The sequence below is a fragment of the Loxodonta africana genome, chromosome 6, assembly GCF_030014295.1.
Source record: "Loxodonta africana isolate mLoxAfr1 chromosome 6, mLoxAfr1.hap2, whole genome shotgun sequence".
In the NCBI taxonomy this organism is placed as follows: Eukaryota; Metazoa; Chordata; class Mammalia; order Proboscidea; family Elephantidae; genus Loxodonta; species Loxodonta africana.
In genome coordinates, this window is record NC_087347.1 from 79,131,212 (window position 1) to 79,146,182 (window position 14,971).

The window sequence follows — 14,971 nt, forward strand, 5'->3', positions numbered from 1 at the left end:
TGGGGTCACATAACAATTGTATATAAATTTTTGTATGAGAAATTAACTTCAGCTGTAAACTTTCACGTAAAGCACACGCACACACAAAAGTCTAAAACTGCATTGGTCCTAGCAATCCTTTCACCACTTTATACAAATATAATAATTTGGGAATTATGCAAACATATATGAAATCTATGATAGTACTTTTTTTTTTTTGCTTTAATTAACAAAAAGGTTAATATTTGTTTTGGAAAAGGATATTGAAATATACACCACAATGTTATCAGTGGTAATAATGGGGTTTTGAGATCTCCCGTGGTTTAAACTAGTTTTCTCTGTCTGTCTGAATGTTTTCACTAGAAGTCCTATCTGGAAAAAAGAGACACACATCTCTGGGCATTGCCCTGAGATGGCTATTTTCAGAAGAATGATGGATTTCCTGAGCACATTTAATGCGTGGCAGCTAAGAAGAATAAGGCATGTTTAAAGAGGTGCCATGAGTTAATCAGGATCAGTGAGCAAATTCTCCTCAGTGCCAGTCAATTTCTGGTCCTCAAATATTAACAGAGCAATAAACTTTCATCTAATGAACTTTTGTAATATAACATGGCAGCTATTTCTCTAACTCTATAATCTATAGGACCTGAATTCTGTTTCTAAGGCAGTAAACAAATTAGTTAAAATTCTCTCCTCAATTATACCCAGAAAATTGTAGAATCTTTTTCCGAGCTAACATAAATATATTGAAGTACAAGACCAGAGATTCTGCAACAAGAGCTTGTAGTGAACAGTCCAACACTGGTTGCAGAAATTCAGGTCTCAATTTTTATGATGCAATTCTCACAGTCTTGTGAAGAAAATATATATTCAGTATACAATGAGAACAGACTTTATGTCCCATATTCCCTGAAGTAAATAAAAATTTTCTGCAATTGACACACTAAAGAAGATAAATGCCTTAGATTCCCGGCTCACCTTGGAAGTTTCTTTTTCTTACTGCTCTGTACTGGGCTCACTAAACAATCAAGAGCACCATAACATAGTATTTAAGAATTTAGGTTCTGGAGTTCCCACACTTACCAAAATGGCTAAGAGTTTGGCTGCTAACTAAAAGGTCAGCAGCTTAAATCCACCAGCCCCTCCTTGGAAACCGTATGTGGCAGCTCTACTCTGTCCTATAGGATTGCTATGAGTCGGAATTGACTTGACGGCAATGGGTTTGGTTTGGTTTGGATTCAGTTATCTGATCTATAAAATGAGGATAATAATAGCAAGTGCATATAGATTTTGCAAGGACTAAATAAGTTAATAAACATATTGAAAAGGCGGCAGCTAAGGAGAGCAAGCCATGCTTAAAGAGATGTTGATACATAGTAAGAGTTTGATAATCAGTGAAATGATAATGTAAGAGTTTGCTAAAAAAATTATCAATAAAAATGTATTGAATGTTTAATAATCCCCAGATGCAGCAAGGAATAATAAAGTTTCCCAGGCATGCCGTAAAAATTTTTTTTAAGACAAATAACATGCATGAAATATAACATGCATAAAAACATAACTGGGGCAGCACAGAATATAAAATAATGAGGATCAACGTAATGATAACCAATAATCAGTGATCAATTGGAGTCTGGAGGCAAGAGTAGTGATTAAGACTTCTTGGAGGAGGTGGAGTTAAAATAAACCCTAGAAATAGGAATAGAAATAGATAGCCTAGAAAGAAGGCAAGAGTATAAGTAGCAATATAAATAAGGGTATAAGATTTCTTACTGAAATTTGTAGCTAAAGAAAACCAAGTTTTACAATCCCATTTTAGTATATTACAGATTCTTCTGACTTTGTTCTCCTATTCTTTGAAAGTCTCTGTGTGATACATTTTGTTTTTATTATCGGTTTTAGTCTGTTTACAACAGATGCATGCTTGTGTTTTTTCTTCCTCTGAAAAAGAACTTCTGTATTAAAATTTTAAAGTATACAAAAAAGTAGAAAAATAGAGTACTCATCCTCCATGTCCTATAACTCAGCTTCAAACTGATTATCAATATTTTGCCATTCTTGTTTCACATAACATACTGATTAGCGTATCACTTGAAACATGGAAATTTTTGTTTTAACTAACTTTAAATGTGCAGTTGGGAGACATCTGTGAAAATAAGATTTTTTTGTTGTTCTTGTGCAGAATGCCCCTAAGGAGGCTTCCTGACTTTACTCATCACTTCCTGGAATGAAGAAGGACTAAAAGATTTTGTTCGAAACTGAGTCTACCATGAATTGAATAACTTTTTTAAGTAAATTTTAAAAAAAAATTGAAGTACAATGTAAATACAGACATATGCTCAAATCAAAAGTATACAGCTTCATAGTGTTTAACAAGTGACTATACCTGTAATGCCACCTACTTCAAGAAATAGCACGTTACCCAGACTATCCTAGACATTAACCCTTTCCAAATGGAACCACAGTTTAGACCTCTCACTTTACCAGTTTTTGAGCTGCATTCACATGCTATGTATTCTATTGTACTCTTTTGTGCCTGGATTCATTTGTTAAACATTATGTTCAAGACAAGTATTCATGTTATTTTTACCATAGCATAGTTTTTCATAGTGTGAACACGTCCTACTACTGATGGACCTTTCGGTTGTTTTCAGTTTTTTAGTATTATGAATAATGCTGTTATAAACTTGTTATACGTGTCTTTGGATCACGTATGTTGATTTCTGTTGTATATAAATCTAGGAGTGGAATTACTGGGTCATAAAGAATGGATGTTCAGTTTGGTAAATTTGGCATAATAGTTTTCTGAGCTGGGCGTATGAATTTACATTCCTACCAGTAGTGTATTCTACTTGCTCCAAAACCTTGATATTTTACTTTTCTTAAATTTTGGCCATTTTGGTGGGTATCTGTTGTCGTTGTTGTTGTTGTTAGGTGTCGTTGAGTTGGTTTCGACTCATAGTGACCCTATGTACAAAAGAACAAAACACTGCTTGGCTCTGCACCATCCTCACAAGCGTTGTTATGCTTGAGCCCATTGTTGCAGCCACTGTGTCAATGCATATCATTGAGGGTTTTCCTCTTTTTTGATGATTCTCTACTTTACTGAGCATGATATCTTTCTCCAGGGACTGATCCCTCCTGGTAACATGTCCAAAGCATGTGAGATGTAGTCGCACCATCCTCACTTCTAAAGAGCATTCTGGTTGTACTTCTTCCAAGACTGATTTGTTCATTCTTTTGATGGTCCATGGTATACTCAATACTCTTTGCCAACATCACAATTCGAAGGCATCAGTTCTTCTTCTGTCTTCCTTATTCATTGTCCAGCTTTCGCATGCATAAGAGGTGAGTGAAAAGATCATGGCTGGGGTCAGGTGCACTTTAGTCCTTAAAGTGATATTTTTGCTTTTCAGCACTTGAAAGAGGTCTTTTGCAAAAAATTTGCCCAATGCAATGTGTCTTTTGATTTCTTGACTGCTGCTTCCATGGGTGTTGATTGTGGATCCAAGTAAAATGACGTCCTTGACAACTTCAATCTTTTCTGCATTTATCATGATGTTACTTACTGGTTCAGTTGTGAGGATTTTTGTTTTCTTTATGTTGAGTTGTAATCCGTACCGAAGGCTGTAGTCTTTGATCGTCATCAATAAGTGCTTCAAGTCCTCTTCACTTTAAGCAAGCAAGGTTATGTCATCAGCATAACACAGGTTTGTTCATAAGTCTTCCTCCAATCTTGATGCCCCACTCTTCCTCATAGAGTCCAACTTCTTAGATTATTTGTTCAGTATACAGATCGAACAGGTATGGTGAAACGATAGAACGCTGACACACGCCTTTCCTGACTTTAAACCATGCAGTACCCCCTTGTTCTGCTAGAACAACTGCCTCTTGATCCATGTACAGAGTCCTCATGAGCAAAATTAAGTGTTCTGGAATTCCCATTCTTGCAATATTATCTATAATTTGTTAGCATCCACACAGTCAAATGTCTTTGCATAATCAATAAAACACAGGTAAACATGTTTCTGGTACTCTCTGCTTTCAGCCAGGAGCCACCTGCCATCAGCAATGATATTCCTAGTCCCCCTCCCCTAGTTCCACATCCTCTTCTGAATCTGGCCTGAATTTCTGGAATTTCCCTGTCGATATACTGCTGTAGCAGATTTTGAATGATCTTCAGCAAAATTTTACTTGTGTGTGATATTAATGATATTGTTTGATAATTTCCAAATTCGGTTGGGTCACACTTCTTGCAAATAGGCATAAATACGAAGCTTTCAGTTGGTTTGCCAGGAAGCTGTCTTCCAAATTTCTTGGCATAGTGGAGTGAGCACTTCCAGTGCTGCATCTGTTTGTTGAAACATCTCAATTGATATTCCATCAACTTCTGGAGTCTTGTTTTTCGCCAGTGCCTTCGGTGTAGCTTGGACTTCTTCCTTCAGTACCATCAGTTGCTGATCATATACTATCTCCTGAAATGGCTGAACATTGACCAGTTCTTTTTGGTATAGTGACTCTGTGTATTCCTTCCATCTTCTTTTGATGCTTCCTGTGCCATTTAATATTTATGCCATAGAATTCTTCACTATTGCAATTCAAGTCTTGAATTTTTTCTTCAGTTCTTTCAGATTGAGAAATGCCGAGCATGTTCTTCCCTTTTGGTTTTCTATCCAGCTCTTTGCACATGACATTATAATACTTTACTTTGTCTTTTAGAGTGCCCTTTGAAATCTTCTGTTCAGTTCTTTTGCTTCATCATTTCTTTCTTTTGTGTTAGCTACTTGACATTCAAGAGCAATTTCAAAGTCTCTTCTGACATCCATTTTGGTCTTTTCTTTCTCTCTTGTCCTTTTAATGACCTCCTGCTTTCTTCATGTATGATGTCCTTGGTGTCATTCTACACCTCATCTGGTTTTTGGTCATTAGTGTTCACACGTCAAATCTCTCCTTGAGATGGTCTCTAAATGCAGGTGGGATATACTAAAGGTCGTACTTTGGCTGTCGTGGACTTGTTCTAATTTTCTTCAGTTTCAACTTGAACTTGCATATCAGCAATTCAGGTGGGTATCTAGTTGTATCTAAACTGTAGTTAGTTTGTAATTCCCTGATGACCAATGAGGTAATGAGGTTGAGAATCTTCCCTTACGTTTACTGACCATTTCAAGAGCCTCTCTTGTGAAGTGTCTGGTCGAATTAGTTCCTCAAATTTTAAAGGGGTTGTGTATCATTTTTGTTTAACTGGCTTGTAGAACTTACTTACATGTTTTGTTCATGAACACTTTGTCCTCCTTAACATGGACCCTGAACTCCAACTTCAACCTATTTGTTGCTGTTGTTTTGTGCCATTTAGTCAGCTCCGACTCATAACCACCATATAAGGCAGAGTAGAACTGCCCCATAGGGTTTTCTAGGTTGTAATCTTTATGAGAGCAGATCAGCAGGTCTTTTCTCCCACAGAGCTGTTGGGTGGGTTTGAACCGCCAATCTTTCAGTTAGTAGCCAAGTACTTACCCATTGTACTACAATGGTTCCTTTCAGTGTGCTTGGAACCATGAGATTCTCAAGACCTCTGCTTAAAATATTAGCCTTTAGCTTAGTCATTTACAAACATCTCAAGAGGAAAAGGGCTCATGCCTCTGTTTTCTTTTCCCATCAATCTTTGCTTCACTGTTACTCTTAAACTCTAATTTTTGTCTCCCTAGCCTTATGAGACTGCTGAAGGTTCCAGGTCACTGCATTCTGTTTGGTCTCTCAGCCCATGCTACTTAAGGAATGGCAATATCTTCGGGAAAAAGGAAAAGATTGGCAGGCTCACTTGAATGCATTTCCCTTTTCGTGGGAACCTGGGCCCCAGTCATTGGATGTCTTTGCTGCTCTCCAGTGCCTTCAGACAGCTTAGTATTTTTTTTAAATATTATTTTACTTTTATACTTGCTTTCATAAAGAGTACTAGTTTGATATAGGCTATTTTGTCATGGTTGGGAGCTGACTAGATGTGGAACACATAATTGAGATTTTGTGTCTGAAATTTTGTGAGTTGAAAATATTTTGGTGGTAGGGGATCCATTATTTCTGTCAGATTCTTAAAGAGACTATGGGGTAAAATAAATTTAAGGACTATTGATGTGGACAGTTTAAAGTGACTTATTAAGATCTCACAAATTATATATATAAACAAACAAAAAAAACCAACTTGTTGCCGTCGAGTCCATTCCGACTCATAGTGACTATATATATATAATCAATACCAAAACCCATTGTCATTGAGTCAGTGACCCTATAGGATAGAGTAGAACTGCCCCTTAGGGTTTCCAAGGCTGTAAATCTTTACTGAAGCAGACTGCCACATCCTTCTCCCACAATCAATACCAAAAACAATTTTTAAAGTATATTGGTATCAAGTTTTAAAACATTCAAATATCTCAAATGATGCTGACAAAATACGGAAAAATATACAGTAGTTTCAAGTGTTGATATATGAAGACAGATACTGGAACTAAAGCAAAATAATAGGTACAATATTTATAAATAAAAATTATGCACTGTAAGCTATCCTTTAAAAGATATCCTTCAGCCTTCCAACCTACTAGAAAATAGGCACTTACTTGATGCCTTTGGGAAGAAAATGGTTTTGAAAAAGAGGCAGGATGGAGGGATGGATAGACAGATAGATGATGGCCAGATAGGCAATGAATTTCTTAAATGTCTTTAACATATGAATAAGAACCATCAACATGAATGTCTCAAGTCATAGAATTTCTCCCATAATGTACAGAAGAAGATGATTCTTTGCAACTAATTACAGTATAAGCTTGCTTTCCATATAAAAGAAGGAAGAAATGACATGGTGCAATAAAAGAAAGGCCTGCCTCTTGTCATCCAAGTGATAGTGAAGAAAACAAGGAAAAGACAGTGATAAGGGGGTAGAGTGTCAGACTCAGAAGCCTTAATCTTGCTTCTCTGGCCTGAAGTTACAGGCGTATTACAAAGGTTCAAGGCAAAGCTGATCCTTAAACAGTTCTTGTCCCTCTTCCTTTGGGGTGCTGAGGGAAGACTGTAGCGGGAGGTGGTTGTAGTTACTCAGTATTGTGTTATACCTTCTTCTACTGCCAGTCAAGTCCCATGGTAAGTCACAAAAACTACATCCTAACAGGGATCTGCATCAACCAAATTACTAGAGGAGGATGGAATGGCCAGGCATAGGGTCCAGTCTGTAGCCCCACACCTCTTCCAGTGCCCACATGGCAAGACTGCTGAGTTGAGAGCCAGTGGCTGCCTTGGAGAACATGACAAAGCTCAACATGAATGTGAGACAGAGCTGGCCAAAAATCACTCCTGCACCTTGATCTAGACATCAGCAGTTGGGCATGGATTACACTAGCCTCTGAATTCAGCACTAAGTTCCAGCAGAATGCCCAGGATCGGCCTGGATGAATCAGCGTTAGTAGACTCCAGCCAGCACAGACTTAAGGATCAGCAATGGGCCTGGAGGGCCCCTCCCTGCCAAGGTACTAGATCACCTAAGTGTTGCCCCTATAGACAAAACACCATCTTAGCAATGGTAAAAGTGAGAAAGAGGGAAAATTGTGAGATTAAATAATTTTTCAAAAGAAACAGTTAAATCAGAATGACTAAATTATTAGCTCAGACTATGTTTGGATTATCTTTAGTGTGTCTGTACTTTCTGTGTGCAGGCTAGTAAAAGAGATAAGAGAAGTTTTAGAGAAAAAAGTAACCATATTTTCTTGGCATATCCGAGTAGAGTGTGTGTAAAGTTATGATCCCACTGCAGAATTAACCACAAAGTCAGTTGCATAATGCTTATCATTACTGCTAAAACAACAGCATACCAAGTGTCAGTAACCCACAGCAGGCAACAACAATCTCTGTTTTTGAACCCATCTGAAGTTATTTTGTTTTGGGTTGAGTTTGGAGAGAATGAAATCCCCATGTTGGCAAAAAGAAGAGGAATCTAGCCAGATTTCGAGATAATTAAACTGGTCAACCAGCTCCAAGACATTAACAGCTGCTATTTTAATCATTAATGAGATAGTTTCTACAATCTGGGAGATGGACCAAAAGCCATGGGCTTGGTTTTTCTTTCATTTTAGATCAGTTCATTAGAGAAGAGCTATCCTTCCATCTTAGTACTGTCACAGTGCAAGCTGCTGCTAACCAGTGGCAGAGAGGGAGCACTGCTCTATCACCATGGCACGTATGCACGAAGAGAAAGCACATCAAGTCAGACAGTTATTAGCAAAACACAAACACAATGCAGACCTAAGAAATCATACCTGGGTACTCTCGTTTGCAGGGCCCATGCGACATCCAACAGACAAATACATAAATAGGAAGGATAGCTACCTTTTGGAAATATTTAGAGCGTGATTCTTCAAATAATTTGGAAATCCCTTTATGGTTTTCCAAAAGCCTTTGTGTTTCTGAAATTAATGTTCTCATTTAATGGACATTGTGTGGGTCTTGCAATACAGTTCTCTGTCACTACTTTGTGACTTTAATTTTCACTTAATGTAATTGTATGAGTGCACAGGAGTTTTGTCTGGGCTGGAATCAGAAAACATCCATTTCAGAAGGACTATGAGGTCTAATGATATCCAAACGAATACGTTAAAGGAATGATATCCAAATGTATGTGTTAAAGGAATGATATCCAAATATATGTGTTAAAGGAATATTTTAAAGCAATATACCATCCAGAAGAGCTATTTAATCTGTTTCAGTTGTATCCAAGACAAGAATATTTTCCAAGATATTAAAAATCTCAGAGGAAGAATATGGAAATAATTATAAGCTGTTGATTAAATTAATGATTGAGCAATCAGTTGAAGAAGTCTGATTTTAATGATTATTAGCAATTTTTTCCAGCATTTCTAAGGTATAATGCTTGTAAATATTTTGTGCACCTCTGCTACAGCACATAATGCACTATATGGAAATTATTTATCTACAAAGTGGTTTCCGTAAGTAAACATGGGCACTTTTTGGACAAGAATCATTTAAAAATTTCATTATAGTCCCCCTACCCCAAATTCTCAATACAGGTGCTCAGTCAATGCTGTTGAATGGATAATCCATTACTGCATTATGAATAGAAAATCTTTACTATCACTCAAATTGGAATACTGTCTAATAATTGTAACAGCTTATTAGGATGTAATGTTTTGGGATAAAAAGAATATAATGTTTCTTATATTGAGCCTAGAATAGAGTGAATGGATGATGAGAGTACAGTTCATAATAACAAGAGATTTAAGAGGCTATTCTGATTCACCTCCTCCCCCCTTTTTTTTTTTTCAATCAGGTATAAAATAATAGAAATGGTAGTGGCCATATGTCAGTGTCTCTACAGACCTCCCTCTTTTGTCTCCTGGAGTCCCTACCCTCATTTTGCCATCACCACTGCAAAGCCAGAAGGTTCCTAGAAAGATTCCTTACTTTGGGATCATTACTGTATCTTCCAAACAAGACTACAGAGATTTGATGAACAAAACCCAATTCTCCCTACTCCTGTCCTGGATGCCAAGAAGTAAAAATTTTTATTTGTTAAAATGAAACTTACATGACAGAGACTGAAGAAACCCTGAAAGTATGTCCCCTAGACACCCTTTTAGCTCAGTAACGAAGTCACTTCAGAGGCTCTCTCTTCAGCCAAAGATTAGACAGGCACATAAGACAAAATGAGACTAAGGGGGCACACCAACCCAGGGGCAAGGACTAGAAGGCAGAAGGGGACAGAAAAGCTGGTAATGGGGAACCCAAGGTAGAGAAGGGAGAGTGTTGACATGTCATGGCGTTGTTAGCCAATGTCGTAAAACAATATGTGTACTAACTTTTTAATGAGAAACTAGTTGGTTCTGTAAACCTTCATCTAAAGTACATTAAAAAAAAATGAAGCTTACAGAATAGAAAAACAGTACAGTTTGCAAAAGCTTGTTAATATGGTGATGCAGAGAGAGGTCCAACACGGAGTAGTTTGTATTTCTGCAGGGGTTTCTGTTTTATTGGGACTAAAATGACTACCCTCAAAGTGCAGAGTCTGGAGGATATTGTAAGAGAAGAGGTGAGTGAAGTTGACCTTTGTTTTCCAAGCCTAGGAGAAGGAAAGAATAACCAACAAGTTAAATGCCCAACTAGACTGGAGGAGCCGGGGAGGGAGACAGTGTTGGGTTAATAGAGTATTTTTGTTTTAACAATGTGGGTTTTACTTTAGAGAAACTAAAGAAAAAAATGGTTCCAAACTTATTTTTGCTTCAATTTCATCATCTGAAACAATTACACATCTTAATGTCCTAAGTAATCTAAGTAAGAACACAAACATATTTTAAAAGTTATCATTTCATGGGGCCATTTGTGGTTTACCATGGGACTTGACTGGCAGCAGAGGAAGATATAGTACTGAGGAGCTACATCAAAATATCTTTGTTTGATCCAACACTGTGTTTCCCAATATTGTAAAGATAATGCAAGAATGACTGAAGTTTTCGAAATGTTGATACAACTTGTTGCTTGCTAGAGCTTAAATTCAGCTAAAAAAAAAAAAAAACTCCATCATTTATCAATCACCTACTTTCAATCACCTATGTAAAGACTTGAAAGAAAATATAAATAAAACCTAGTCCCTGCCTGCCCTCTAGCAGTTGATTGTCAACAATCTATTATTTAAAGGTTAGAAACATGAAAGAAAGAAATATTAATAAAATCTAGATCCTGCCCTCTGGGAGTGGGAAAGAGAGACAAAACAAGCAAAGATAATAATAAAGTAGGATAAGCACTATGATCAATGGCCCAAGGTACTATGGTATCAGGGAGAATGGCTTCCAATTCAGTTCAATTTCTTGTTTTCTCAGCAGCACATCAAAATTCCAGTTACTAGCTTATGTGAATATCCTCCTAATTCCAGGCATATTCTCAATTTTGAGGGGTTCTCAACACTTGTTAAGGATTGAATTGTGTCTCCCAAAAAGAGACGTTGAAGTCCTAACTCCTATACCTAGTAATGTGACCTTGTTTGTGGAAATCGGGTTTTTTTTTGCAGATGTTATCAGTTGAGTCATACCACAGTAGAGTGGGGTCTTAATTCTAATCCCTTCTGAGTGGTATTTTAAGAGAAGAGAAAAGGAAGTAGGGTCACACATGGGGAGGAAGATGCTGTGTTAAGATATTTCTACAAGCAGCAAAGGAACACCAAGGATTGTTGGCAGTTACATGCTGGGAGAGAGGCACGAAACAGTTTCTTTTCTCAGAACCCTCAGAAGGACTCAACATGGCTGATACCCTGATTTGGACTTCTAGATGCCAGACTGTGAGAAAATTAATTTCTGTTCTTCAAAGCCACATAGTTTGTGGTATTTTGTTATGTCAGCCTAGGAAAATAAGAATACTCATCGAACATCTGCATCCTTTGAGGATGTTTGGAAACATACCTATGTCAAGACTGTACCTTCTAGGGAGAAATTCAGTGATTTCTATAGATTTTGATGTTGGTGTGTAGAGAAAGGGCATCAGGAAAAAAAAAAAATCCTCAACTGATTCTGATGTGCAGTTAGAGTTCTGAGATACTTCCTTCTCAAAATTCATTATGCAAAATTTAAAAATAGTAGAAGGCAATAGTTGCTTTCTATAAAATTTCATTTTAGGAGAGGAACTGCAAAGAAGGTATTGAAGTCAAAATTGGGGTCAGAGGGTTAAACAAATTCAGCATAGGGCATGCAACATTAACAGAGAAAGGCAAAGTCAAGCTGTAAACTGCGTTCAGTCTGAAGAATTATTAGTAGGCAAAGAAAGTCAATGAACAATGTTAAAAAATGATTTAAGCCCTGCCACTGCCATTCTATCAGGGGGCAAGCTCTGTCAAAGACTATTTAGTGCTTCGTCCTATTACCACAAACTTATCACCATCTGTTCCTTTTGTATCTCTTTCTGCTGAAAGGAAATGTTTCCCGCTATATTATTAGGTTTCCTATTATACACACCCCAATTCTGTGGTTTGAATATCAGAGCTTCGCAAAGAAAAAGCCGAACATTTGTCCTCCAAATGTCCTCTCTACTCTCAATACTCGTTACACTTCTGAAGCACCACTGACTTTCCACTTCAGGGATTTCTCTGAAACATGTTTAAATGAGAAAAAAGATTATGTTAAAGCTCACGAGCATACCTACATTCTGACCCAGGCTATTTTTGTTTCTTCACCTCTATTAGGACACCTGATATGATTTTAAGAGAACTTTTTTCATTAGAACATCTGATTTCAGTTGCTCCGTTCCCTGGAGAGGAGCCCTGGTGGCACAGTCGCTAAGCTCTTGGCTGCTAACCAAAAGGTTGGTGGTTTGAACCTACCAGTCGCTTTGCTGGAGAAAGTTGTGGCAGTCTGCTTCCCTAAAGATTTACAGCCTTGGAAATCCTACAGGACAGTTCTATCCTATCCTATAGCGTCACTATGAGTCAGAATCTACTTGATGGCAGTAGGTTTGGGTTTGGTTTTGGTTCCCTGGGGAAAATACACTCATTACAGAAACTGATGATATCAGTGCTTGATTTTCAAAGGTAAACTTTTCATCTCCTGAATACCACAAAGAAAATTTAGTTTAAAAATATCGATGCAAATAAGTAAAAATTCTGCCTAATATATTTAAGCATGATTCCAGTGAAATTTTCAGACTTCAATTTCTTACCAGAGAAGTAACAGTAATGGGAAGAGTATGCATCTGGGAGATCCAGAGACAGCACACGACCTATCGCCACCATTGCATTTTGGTCTGTCCTTGGACAGGCACTGAACCTTTTTTTTTTTTTAATTGTAAAAATACAGATAACGCATTTACAAATTCAACATTTGTCACATGTACAACTGAGTGACATCAGTTACATCAATCAAGACACAGACCTTTTTCATTACCAAGTTTTCACACCTGTAATTGGGAAACGTTTCCTCTTATTCCTCTAAGCTGATCTGAATGTGTTCGTCTTGCAGGCGAGCCAGGCTAGGTGACATGTGAACAACCCTTCCCTACTGCAAGGCTGCGGTTAACAAGTATGCAACAAGACCGGTTGCTCAAATTCCACGATAATACTGAACAGACATAAGAAATAATTAAATGTACTCAGTAACATTTCCATTACTTAAGGTTTATGGTAAAATCAAAAGTAGATCATAATAAATCTCTGAATAGAATTTATGTGTGGTAGGGAAAACATTTGATTATTTCATTTATGCAGGATTTTTATACACTCTTTCCAAGGATGACTTGACAAGTTAAATGTGTAATAGGGTTAAAGGGGCAAATTTTTTTTCAAGTGTTCACTAGGAAATATCTGGCTTGACTTTTCTTAACATTTCTTGGTTAATTACTAGGGGGAAGCTAAGTTAATTTTACTAATTAAGAATGTTCTTGAATGCAGTCACCCTAGCATACTGCTTGATAATTCTTCCACAACATTGCACGACCTGTTGGAAATTCATTTCAATGTTTATAATCCCTGAAGCCCTATGAAAAAAAAGCCAGTGTGATATATACAAATCAGACATATGATTGATCTTAAAGAGGTATAGGTGTGTTAGGAAAAGAAACATATTCATTGTGAAAGGAAGCATACAGCACTGATTAAGTGATCAATTAGTATCAATGGACTGATTAATTGAAAGCAATGTCTTATTGCTCCATTCTTAAGCTTTAAGTATATTATCTGACAGGTAGTATAGATGCACATTATCAAAACAAAAATAAAGGTGTTTATCTTTAATTGATTGATATGCCATCGTTCATCTAGTCCCATCTTTCCACTTTATAAATGAGTATCCTAAGGCACAGCCTTGGGGACACTATGAGTTGGAATGGGCTTGATGGCAGTGGGGTTTTTTAATTTTTTTTTTTTTTTTCCTTTTCAGGCACAAAGAAGAAACTTGCTCAGTATAATTGAAATATTATTATCCTCAGTAGTAGAATTTCAGTCTCTAAATTTTCGTTAATTCTTCTTCCCATAATACAATTGTTTCTGTGTATGAGGCATTTTATTAAACATTGCAGTGGGCATTTACTAAGTATTGTGAGAAGAGTGCAGAAGGTGCTGGAAGTATCCTATATCATACAAAGATGGAAGAGGAGGTTTCATAATTGCCCAGTGGAATTTTTAAAAGATTTTATATTCACTTACATCAAAGAGTTGCCTGTTTCACCAGGCTTTTATGTGACTAAGCGGTTGCCTGTTAAAAAACAGAGTGCTTAGTGTATGGGGAGAGAAGGGAGAAAGGAAAGAATGGACAAGGTCACTTTGGAAGTGCCCAAGTGCGTCAGCTTGGTACCCCTGGGGGATCTGGAATAGTGGGAAATGGGAGAACTGAGAGGTGGCTTTTTTTTTTTTTTTTCCAGTGCTTTCTTTTGAAAAGCTATGTGATTTGGAGTTTAAGGATCGGTCCAAAACCAAAACCAGGTGTGCTCCAGTGGAACCCAACTCATAGCGACCCCATGTGTGTCAGAGTAGAACCATGTTCCATGGAGTTTTCAGGGTCTGATTTTTTAGAAGTCAATCACCAGACCTTTCTTCCCAGGTGCCTCTGGGTGGACTCAAACCTCCAACCTTTTGGTTAGCTGCCTAGCATGTTATACGTCACCATCACACAAAAAAGGGCAGCAAAATTACAAGGTAGCACGGGTATGGTGACAGTGGCATTAATTTCCTTGGCCCCTGGCCCCCAAGAGAGAATCAATAGGCTGATTGGAGGAAACAGTATTTACACAGGTGAGGACAACACACCTTTACAGAAGGAGAAGAGACAAAACCAGGACATTCAGTCAATTACTAATATAGATTGTTCCTCTGTAAGGAAAGGAGCCCTAGTGGCGCAGTGGTGAAGAGCTCAGCTGCTAACCAAAAGATGGGCAGTTCGGATCCACCAGCTGCTTCTTGGAAACCCTGTGGGGCAGTTCTTCCCTGTTGTATAGGGTCACCAGGAGTCAGAATTGACTCGAT